The sequence below is a fragment of the Wyeomyia smithii genome, chromosome 2 (assembly GCF_029784165.1).
Source record: "Wyeomyia smithii strain HCP4-BCI-WySm-NY-G18 chromosome 2, ASM2978416v1, whole genome shotgun sequence".
Lineage (NCBI taxonomy): Eukaryota > Metazoa > Arthropoda > Insecta > Diptera > Culicidae > Wyeomyia > Wyeomyia smithii.
The window spans coordinates 128,838,130-128,850,217 of record NC_073695.1 but is presented as its reverse complement, the minus strand read 5'-3'; the positions used below and the strand labels follow the sequence as shown (position 1 = coordinate 128,850,217).

General features: G+C 41.7%; 1 long non-coding RNA gene across 1 annotated transcript; it reads left to right on the top strand.

Annotated features, from left to right (window-relative positions):
* The first annotated feature begins 352 nt into the window (after positions 1-352).
* LOC129720351 (uncharacterized) lies at positions 353-1,018 on the top strand. The gene is made up of 3 exons (XR_008727255.1): positions 353-420; positions 481-568; positions 653-1,018. It is a non-coding gene; the product is annotated as an uncharacterized LOC129720351 (long non-coding RNA).
* The last annotated feature ends 11,070 nt before the right edge of the window (positions 1,019-12,088 follow it).

The following is a 12,088-nucleotide window of genomic DNA, read 5'->3' as shown; positions in this document are numbered from 1 at the left end:
CGTGAACAATAAAACACAAATGTTTGTACAAACACTGATAATTATGACGTTAAAATTAACATTTTCGTGAACCACAAATTAAGAGCTTTCGATTGATCTATATATCATCGTTGTCCGATTCATTTAAAGAAAAATCATGTTTCAAGATGGCTTGACTCAGTTTTTTGAAAATTTCTCGATAACCACTTAACCACAAATTACCACAAATTGGATTTCGAACTCACAAACTAACCACTAAATATTGGTGATAAAAGAATTAAAAAAAATTTCGTTGTTAAGCCATCTTGATATATGCCTATTAATCAATCAAAATCTTGTTTCTTCTGATAGATATGCTTTAAACCTCGAAAATTCCGTTTTTGTCATGACCCGATTAAGCCGCTGAAGGCATAGAACATGAAAACACATCGTCAGAACCCGGTAAGCTAGCAAGTACAATTGATTACTTGCAACCAATTAAAATCTTGTTACTTCTGGCAGATTAATACAGAACACAAACATCGTTAACCGTCTTAACCCGATGGAGCCATTGGAGGCAAAGAATATGACTACATATCGTAATATTGTGGTGAGTTAGCAAATACATTTACATACTGATACAATAATCAATTGCATTACTTTTTATCAATCAATATCTTGTTTCTTCTGATAGATTTGCACAGAACTTCTTCAGAAACATCTTTGAGCTTGCTAACCTAACAATGGAGCGAAACATCAGTTGGTATCAGAAATGTATATCGGTGTCTAACAAAGATTTAAATATCACGAAATTTTACTCGGAGCCGATATTCATAACATATTACAGATCCTTACTGCTTAAGCCCGACCGATCAAACGATTTTCTTAGGATATATGAGCTCGATTTATTCTCTTGCTGAAATTATTGAGAGTATCTTGAGTTTTGGAAATATATTAATTTATATGCTGAGTCATTCCGCGTCGAACACTCGACAGAAACGGACGTGCAAAGTGGTCGTTCTATTACAATCCGGTCCGTGTGTACGAATAGCCAAACAAAAGAGTGTATTATTCAAGGCCATCAGTTGACAGTCGAGTCCGTGTCGCAGTGCTGAGTGATCTCACACCCGGCTCACTGCTGGTGGCTGTATTGGTGCTGCTGTACTGGTGCTGCTGGCTGCTTTGGGTGCAGCTTCGAACGATCGGACAACCACTGCTGGAAGGAAAAAGTAAAGAGGTACGTGTTCTTGTCGGCGCTAGTTCGCTAGTGCGTTACATTTAGCGCGATGGATATAGATCCCTCGCCTCCCGTGCCACCATCCCCGAACCCCCCTGACCCTGACCCTTCTGTTACCCCCTCCCCTGTTCATTCTCCAGTCCCCCCTCGCCCCAGGCTTTACCCGGACGGATCTCAACAGGGCAGCTATACTGTTTATTTTCGTCCAAAGGCAGGAGTGAATTCAAAGCGATTAAACATACTGCAAATTTCAAAAGACCTGACGAAGGGGTACAAGGCCGTGACCGAAATTTCCAAGGTCCGACCTAACAAGCTCCGTGTCGTGGTCAGTGATCTGGCACAGGCCAATGCTATCGCTTGCTCTGAGCTCTTCACACGCGAGTATCGCGTTTACATACCCGCACGAGACGTGGAGATCGACGGTGTCATAACCGATTCGAGTCTGTCTGTCGAGTGTATCCTAAAAAGCGCAACCGGTTGCTTCAAAAATACCGAAACACAGGCGAAGATTTTATATTGTGAGCAATTGCGGTCCATGTCTCTCGTCGGCGGTAAAAAAGTTTACACTCCGTCAGACTCGTTTCGCGTTACGTTTGCCGGATCTGCACTCCCTAGCCACGTCTCGATCGACCGGGTTCGTCTGCCTGTGCGATTGTATGTACCCCGTGTTATGAATTGCACCAATTGCAAGCAGTTAGGCCACACAGCCGCCTACTGCTGCAATAAGGCACGATGTAGCAAGTGTGGGGAGACTCATGCGGAAGATTCTTGCAGTGTTAATGCTGAAAAATGTATTCACTGTGGGGAAAACCAGCATGAGCTCTCCACATGCCCGGTGTACATGCAGCGCAGAGATAAAATCAAGTGGTCACTTAAGGAGCGCTCAAAGCGTTCTTACGCTGAGATGCTGAAGAAGACCGTGACCACTTCTACCATAACATCGAACCCCTTTGATCTGTTGCCCTCCGATGAAACCGATTCTGACGATTCACCAGCGGGAACATCTTATGCCAATCCTGGGGAGTCTAGGTAGAGGAAAAATGTTTCTTCTCCTAAACTTCCCCGTAAAGGTCCTAAGATTTCCCAAAGTGTAATGAAAAGTACGAACAAACCAAACAGTGCTGCGGAAAAACCGAAGCAAACTCCTCCTGGGCTTGCAAATTTAAAGTCCCAGAAGGAGTTCCCAGCACTGCCAGGAACATCTAAAACCCCAGTTGTTCCTTTTGCACATCCAGTTGATGAAACAAACTCTGGATTAGTGACATTTTCTGACATTGTGGACTGGATTTTTGAAAATTTCAATATACCCGATCCAATTAAAATTTTTCTTACAGCATTCCTCCCAACAGTTAGATCATTTTTGAAGCAGTTGACTGCTCAATGGCCCCTCCTTGCAGCGATTGTATCCTTCGATGCCTAATTCAACTGCGTATATGAAAGATTCTATCTCTGTCTTACAGTGGAATTGTAGAAGTATTTTACCAAAAATTGATTCGTTTAAAGTTTTGATAAATAAAAACAAATGCGATGCATTTTCCCTTTGTGAAACTTGGCTTACTTCAAATATTGATCTCAACTTCCATGATTTTAATATTATTCGCCTTGATCGAGACACCCCATATGGAGGAGTACTTTTAGGGATTAAAAAGTGCTATTCTTTCTATCGTATTAACCACAGGTTGGGCAACGGCTGCTCTTTGATTTAATAGAACTTCTTCCCTCGCCACGTTTGATTTTGGAAGACTTCAACTCTCATGGCGTGGCTTGGGGTTCCCCATACAATGATAACCGCTCCTCTTTAATCTATAACCTTTGCGATGACTTCGACATGACTATTTTAAACAACGGTGAAATGACACGTATCCCGAAACCTCCAGCGCGCCCAAGCGCTTTGGATCTATCCTTATGTTCGACGTCGCTACGGTTGGATTGCACATGGAAGGTAATCCTTGATCCTCACGGTAGCGACCATTTGCCTATTCTTATTTCAATTAATAACGGGTCAACTCGCATGCGACCAGTTGACATTCCGTATGACCTCACACGGAATGTCGATTGGAAGTTATACGAGGAAATGATTTCAAAAGCGGTCGATTCGATTCAACATCATCCACCACTTGAAGAATACAACCTCCTCGCGGGCTTGATTCTCGACGCCGCGTTGCAAGCCCAAACGAAGAAATATCTCGGCGTAACGATCAAAGAACGGCCTCCCACTCCGTGGTGGGACCAAGAGTGCTCCGATGTCTACACGCAAAGATCCGACGCGTTTTTGGCCTACCAGAAGGGAGGTATACCTGGCGACTATTTACGGTATTCGGAGCTTAATACCAAGCTTAAAAGTTTGGCTAAAGCAAAGAAACGCGGATATTGGCGTCGGTTCGTGAACGAGACGTCGAGGGAGACATCGATGAGCACTCTTTGAAACACATCCCGAAGAATGCGGAATCGCGTAACGGTCAACGAAAGCGAGGAGTCTTCAAGTCGGTGGATATTTGATTTTGCCAGGAAAGTATGTCCGGACTCTGTTCCTGAGCAAAACATTGTTCGCGATGCGTCTCCGGGCCACGACGCGATAGAATCACCTTTTACGATGGTAGAATTTTCAGTTGCCCTCCTGTCCTGTAACAATAACGCGCCTGGGTTAGATAGAATCAAATTCACCTTGTTGAAGAATCTACCTGGCAATGCCAAGAGGCGCTTGTTGAACTTGTTCAATAAGTTCCTGGAGCAAAACATTGTACCGCAGGATTGGAGGCAAGTGAAGGTGATCGCCATCCAAGAACCAGGGAAACCAGCTTCTGATCACAACTCTTATAGGCCGATTGCAATGCTATCCTGTATCCGGAAATTGATGGAAAAAATGATACTCCGTCGTTTAGACCATTGGGTCGAATCATATGGTCTACTATCAGATACTCAATTTGGCTTCCGCCGTGCCAAAGGGACGAATGATTGTCTTGCGTTGCTTTCAACAGATATTCAGCTGGCGTATGCTCGCAAAGAACAAATGGCGTCTGCGTTCTTGGACATTAAGGGGGCTTTTGATTCCGTCTCTATTGACATTCTTTCGAGTAAACTTCACCGACAAGGATTTTTTCCAATTTTTAACAATTTTTTGCACAATTTGTTGTCCGAAAAGCACATGCATTTTACGCACGGCGATTTGGCAACTTTTCGCATTAGCTACATGGGTCTTCCCCAGGGCTCATGTTTAAGCCCCCTTCTTTACAACTTTTATGTAAATGACATCGACGAATGTCTGGCAAATTCATGCACGATAAGACAACTTGCAGACGACAGTGTAATCTCTGTTACAGGAGCCAAAGCTGCCGATTTGCAAGGACCATTGCAAGATACCTTGGACAATTTGTCTGCTTGGGCTTTACAGCTAGGTATCGAATTCTCTCCGGAGAAGACTGAGATAGTAGTTTTTTCTAGGAAGCATGAACCTGCTCAGCTTCAAACACAATTAATGGGTAAAACGATTTCTCAGGTTTTGGTACACAAATATCTTGGTGTCTGGTTCGACTCTAAAAGCACCTGGGGTTGTCACGTGAGGTATCTGATGAAAAAATGTCAACAAAGAGTGAATTTTCTTCGTACAATAACCGGACAATGGTGGGGAGCCCACCCAGGAGACCTTATAAGGCTTTACCAAACAACGATACTGTCTGTTATTAAGTACGGGTGTTTCTGCTTCCGCTCCGCAGCAAACACACATTTGATCAAACTGGAGCGAATACAATATCGTTGTTTGCGTATCGCCTTGGGTTGCATGCAGTCGACCCATACGATGAGTTTGGAGATCTTAGCTGGAGTACTACCATTGAAAAACCGCTTCTGGAGCCTGTCTTCTCGTATTCTAATCAAATGTGAGGTCTTGAACCGTCCCGTGATTGAAAATTTTGAAAGGTTAATCGAACTTAATTCTCAAACCCGTTTTATGACATTGTATTTCAATCACATATCCCAAAATATTAACCCTTCTTCGAATATTCCAAATCGTGTCGACTTATCAAATACTTCTGATTCTACTGTGTTTTTCGATACATCCATGATAGAAGAAACTCGTGGAATCCCGGATCATTTACGCGTGCAGCAGATCCCTAAAAATTTTTCCAATAAATATCGAAACATCAACTGCGACAATATGTACTACATTGACGGATCACTTCTTGATGGGTCCACTGGCTTCGGTTTCTTCAATAACAATTTAACCGTCTCCCATAAGCTCGATAATCCTGCTTCTGTTTACGTCGCAGAATTGGCTGCAATTCAGTACACCCTAGGGATTATCGAAAAAATGCCCACGGACCATTATTTCATCTTTACGGACAGTCTCAGTTCCATTGAGGCTCTCCGATCGATGAAAGATGTTAAGCACTCTCCGTATTTCCTGGGGAAAATACGGGAACATCTGAGTGCTTTATCCGAAAAGTCGTATCAGATTACCTAGCTCGATACCGGGCAATGAGAAAGCGGACTCTTTGGCTAAGGTGGGCGCAACAAACGGTGATATTTATGTAAGACCAATTGCCTTTAATGAATTTTTCGCATTTGTACGTCAGAATACGATCATCAGTTGGCAAAATTCTTGGACCAAGGGGGAACTGGGAAGGTGGTTACATTCCATAATCCCCAAGGTATCGACGAACCCGTGGTTCAAGGGGTTGGATGTAGGTCGGGATTTCATTTGCGTGATGTCCCGGCTTATGTCCAATCACTATAGATTTGACGCGCATCTCCGTCATGTTGGGCTCGGGGAGAGTGGTATCTGTGCCTGTGGTGAAGGTTATCACGACATAGAGCACGTTGTTTGGTCATGCCCTGTACACCGTGACGCCAGGTCTAGATTAATAGCTTCCCTGCAGGAAGGTAGGCAGCCGGCTGTTCCTGTTCGTGATGTCTTGGCGAGCCGTGACCTATCCTACATGTCCCTTATATACGTTTTCCTGAAATCCATCCACGCCCCAGTTTAGTCCTATGCCCTTCCGCCTACATCCAACCAAACGACAATAACACGTTAAGACCCCGGATCCGGAAACAGCAATCAGACCCGCACGATACTCTCAAGGCCCGATGGAAACAACCCAATATGCCAGTCCGTAATATCTTGGCCCAGCAGCGGAACAAATTTAATATGCTGCTTACCTATGGCAATGAAAACCATCAAACAGCAAACCTGTGCTTTTAATGCAAAATATTCTAGCTTTAAGTTAGATTTAGTTTCAGCTCGTAGTCGGCAGCGAGGATAAAAAATTTGCTTTTAGTTATTAAGATACTTTAGAAAGTAAGCTACCAGATATAATTGGCGCCGTTAAACATTGAATTGTATTTGTGCCGTGTCAAATAAATTATAGATGAAGAAAAAAAAAATATGCTGAGTCGAAGCTAATCATGCATGAAGTTCGTTTACTGTCAAATTATTTTCCATCTGTGAATTTCCACTTAAATCGTTCTGGTCTCAAATACCAAATATGTTCGTAATTACTGTCTACTGAGAAAGGAAGAATACATCGAATATGTTAATTCTAATGTTTGTCTTGTCATTTTAAACTACGAACAAATAAATAAGGTTTCATCCATATATGTCTTTCATATTATTTATTAATTATTGTTCAAAGCGCTCTAATGTCAGTAAATAAGAAAGCACTGTTAGATGAAAAATATAGAGTCCTACGTCATGCGGTCGGGTCTTTAATACCACCCTCCTACTATTTTGAATACTAACCTAGCATGAGCTTTATCTATTTAATGTCAAACATTTTTTAAATTTAAAATTTTTGCTTGAACTGTTCTAGTCTCCAATTTCAGATAGTTTCGTTGAGTTTGCTTTTTGCTTAGATAGGGAAATTTTACCGAATTCGCTAAATTAAATGATTGTCTTGGTAGTGCAGTTACGAACAAAGGTTTGATTGGAATATGTATGAAATGACAGCGATTAAATAAGAGAGATCCATTCTTCTAGTATATATTATTATTTATAACGTTTTAACGTCTCAGCATTCAGAAATGCACTGTTAGATAAAATTGCAACAAATACTGGAGTTGCAATTCCCTCTAGCTACTATTTGTTTTAATGGAATATAAGAATACGGTAGTCAACGTCATGCGGTCGTGTCTTGAATACCACCCTCCTACTATTTATGTGACATCTTTGCCGCTTGGTGATCGGAGAGTGAGCCATCGTTCACAAGACAAATAAATATTGTTTAATTTAATTTAAATAATTTAAATTTATTTATTTAGTACTGCTTATATTATGATCATTATATTACCGGCACATGTTCCGGTCATATTCCAGGAATATTCCGATTCCGGCCAGCCGCTCCGGCCACATAAAGAACCAAAATACCCTTATTTGGAGGATGTTGAGTTTAAATTGATTCAAATAATCAAGTCAAGAAATGTGATTAGACATAATCGCTCGTTTTTGGCACATGTGTGCCAAAATCGAACCGTGCCAGAAGTAAAACGAGCTCAAATCAAACAGAGCCTCAAAGGGAAATATAAAACTATTGTAGTCCTACGTCGACTATGCGGTCGTGTCTTCGATACAACCCTCCTACTATTTCGAAGAAAACTAAGCTAGTCGTTTTTTCTAGGAAGCATAACCCAGCTCAGCTGCAGCTCCTACTAACGAGTAAACGATCACTCAGGTTTTAGTCGCAAAATATCTCGGGGTCTGGTTCGACTCTAAATGCACCTGGGCTTGTCATATTAGGTATCTAACACGAAAAAGCAAACAGAGGATTAATTTTCTTCGTACGATTACCGGAACCTGGTGGGGAGCCCACCCAAGAGACCTTCAAAGGTTTAACCAAACAACGATACTTTCTGTAGTTGAGTACGGGTGTTTCTGCTTTCGCTCCGTAGCAAATACACATTTGATCAAACTGGAGCGAATCCATATCGTTGTTTGCGTACTGCCTTGGGTTGCATGCAGTCGACCCATACGATGACTCATGAAGTGCTAGCGGTTATTCTTCCGTTGAAACATAGCTTTTGGAATCTCTTTCACCGGTTGCTAATTCGATGCACAGTTATAAACCCATTAGTAATTAAAAATTACGAGAGGCTGGTCGATTTTCAATCTCAATCCAGATTTAGGACTTTATATTTTGACTATATGGCTCAAGATATTAATCCTTCTTCATAAGTTTATTCCAATGTCGCACTTTTAGATACTTCTTAGCAAAGCAAAGCCTTGGTCTCACATTCCTATTCGGAACTTACCTTCTGTTTATTTATACACAGACTTCGCAGCCGACTGTTTAGTGTACAGAACGATTGCGGGGCTAGCGCTACGATCCTACTGACACTAACAGTCTCTCCCGAGCTGAGACTCGAACCTACGACGACTGGCTTGTTAGGGCAGCATCGTACCTCGAGACCATCTGGGAGATGTTAGATACTTCTGATAATGCTATATTCTTCGACACCACCTTGACAGAAGGCATTTTTGGTATCCCGGATCAATTGCGACCGCAAGAGATCCCTAAGATTTTTTCCAATAAGTTCAAACATATTAGTTGTGATAAAATGTTTTATACTGACGGATCTATTCATTTCTTCTTTATTCATTTCGTCAATCAGAAGTAGACAATATACAATATTCTAATATTCTAATACAATGTTTACTTACAAACTATTTTTTTTTTCAATAAGCGTTGCGATTGCGTATTGAGCTAAAAAAGTGTTTAAGTTCATGCCGAGACATTGTAAAGTCAATGGTTTCTCAGTATTGATTGTAAGTGGCCATCATACGATTCAGAGTTCGAATTTTTCATAATTTGTGCGGTAATGATTGGTGGCAAACGTGTTTCGATTTCGAAGTTGTCAAAGAGGTGCGTATAAATTTAGCTTTGATAAAAGTGTAGCTGGATCAATGCGCTGCGAAATGATGTCGTTTACAAATGACACTATTGCGAATTCACGACGCTCTTTCAATGATTGTATGTTTATGAGCATGCAACGAGCTTCTTATGATGGAAAAGGAAATGAAGTCCAACCTAATTTACGAAGAGCATACAATGGAAATTGCTTTTGTACCGATTCTATTCTTTATTCGTGTGTGATTGTATAGCGTGACCATACAATGCTGCAGTATTCCAGTATCGATCTTACATAGGCTATATATAATGTTTTGATGGTATACGGATCCTGAAAGTTGTAACAAAAGCGCTTTATAAATCCTAGCATGTTATTAGCTTTGTGGATTATTGTGTTGTAGTGGGCAATGAAGGTTAGTTTGGAGTCTAAGACAACTCCTAAGTCCCTAACTCTTTCACAATTTGCTACAGTTTGGTTTCCTAATGATATTGTAATGTTTGGTGTTGTTTTTTTTTTCGACAGAATATTTCCACTGGCTTCGGTGTTTTCCACGAAAACTTTTCCGCATCCTACAAACTTGATGCTCCTGCTTCCGTGTACGTCGCAGAACTTGCTGCCATTCAGTACTCTCTTTGGATCATCGAAACCTTGCCCATAGACCATCACTTCATCTTCACAGACAGTCTCAGTGCCATTGAGGCTCTGCGATCGATGAAGACTGTGAAGCACACTCCGTATTTCCTGGGGAAAATACGTCGGTTTTTAAGTACTTCAACTGATAAAAATTATCAGGTTACCTTAGCGTGGGTACCTTCTCATTGTTCCATCCCGGGCAATGAAAAGGCTGACTCTTTAGCTAAGGTGGGTGCGATTGATGGCGATATTTATAACACAGTGCAATTTTTTTTTGCGTTGGCTTCTATATATGATTTTTTGATGAAGTGAGGATGCGAAAATAAATTCCACCGAGTTTGAACATATTTCAACTTAAGGTGCAGCAATACGGCGACTTTATCTGGAAAGTAATCTTTGCAGAGAAGTGGACTAATGCTAAACCAGCCCTTGGCAGGATACGGATTTTCGAATGTATTGCTATAATATGTATCCCGAACCGGCAGAGAAACTAAATTAGACCCCAAAAGCCAAAAAAGGGTAATGATTGGCTACGCTCTGAATGGATACCAGCCTTAAGACATTTTGACGAGCAATATAGTTATTACAAGAAACGTCAAATTCAACGAAGATTGTTTCCCTCACACTGAGGCGGACACAGTGGTTCGCAAATCAGAAAGTAACTTCTCTTGAGCCATTGAGCATTGGGATGACCCAAAACCTGACATCAAACACCATTTTATACGGGACCACATCGCAGATGAATGCATACGAGTGGAACCTATTTGGACCGACAAACAGTTGGTGGACATCTTCATGAAGGCGCTGAACATTGGATGATCCAAGGACCTACACGAACAGTTGGGCGGGCTACATAATCAAAAGAGGTGGTGAAATAGGCACTGCCCAGCTTTCAGTCATTTTAAAAAAAGGCGTGCAATCATTAGCATCGTTTTTCGGTAAACTGTTTCTCATTCGTTAAAGTTTGCCTGAGTATTTGTCCGTCCAGGTCTGAGTCCAATGGAATCCTACGGTTTTTTTATTAAATCGATAATTTTGAGAAATAGTAATCTAAAAAATGATTCAAACTGGCGATCATCAAAATTATTATTATGATTCGAGTTTTATTTTTTTAAATTTTTCGCCCACTCAATCGACGATTGACGAGCAAGTGACCACCAGCTTCGCCTTCGCGGTGATCCGTCCCTGTACATGACCTAGGAGTACCGTACTTTTCTTTACTTGAATTTACGATTCATTTGTCACAACGAAACTCAACCATAAAGTGACAAATATTGGGTTGGGGAAAAGAAATGTCGTTAACATATCTTGTGTTATACTTATCACGTCGGGTCATATTATACGGCTGTGCTACAAGTGACGTATTGACAGTGTTGTGATCGTACGTTTCAGTCTCAAGTTATAGCGCGCCAAAGATGGAGTCCACCAAGCAAGAAATTTGTCATGTTTTACGTTTTTACTACCTGAGAGGTAAAAATGCAACGAAAATACACCACGTACTGGTAGGTCAACCGTCATTGAAACCGATAAAATCGTTCAAGTAAACCGGCATGTGAGCATTCGCTCGACTGGTCAGGAACTATAAAACTGTTTAGAACCATTTGCAGAAGAACCATAAAACTGTTTGGAGCCATTTGCAGGAGATTGGATTCCAAAAAAAGCTGGATGTTTGGGTGCCACACGAGTTGACGCAAAAAAACCACTTAGACCGAATCAACGCCTGCGATGCACTGCTGAAACGGAACGAACTCGACCCATATTCGAAGCGGATGGTGACTGGTGGTGAAAAGTGGATCACGTACGACAACCTCAAGCGAATAAAATCATGCTCGAAGTGCGGTACACCGGCCCAAACCATCGCCAAGCCCGGATTGACAGCCAGGAAGGTTTTGCTGTGTGTTTGGTGGGATTGGAAGAGAATCATCCACTATGAGTTGTTCAACTATGGCCAGACCCTCAATTCGGTTCTGTATTGTGAGCAGTTCGACCGTTTGAAGCAGACGATTGACCATAAGCGGCCAGAATTGGTCAATAGGAATGGTGTTGTTTTCCACAAGGACAACGCTAGGCCTTACACATCTTTGATGACCCCCCAGAAGCTACGGGAGCTCGGATGGGATGTCCTATCGCACCCACCGTATAGTCCGGACCTGGCACCGAGTGATTACCATCTCTTCCGGTCCATGCAAAACGCTCTTGGTGATACTAAGTTGGCCTCAAAAGAAGCTTGCGAAAACTTGTTGTCTGAGTTTTTTGCAAACAAGGATGGGGGGCTTTACAAAGAGGGAATCATGAAGTTATCTTCTAAATGGCAACAAGTTTGCAAACAAAATGGCGCATGTTTGACTTAAATCGGAAAATTCTAAGTATGTTAAATAAAGCATCAAATTTCGATCAGAAATACCCCTTTTTTCCCCAACCCAA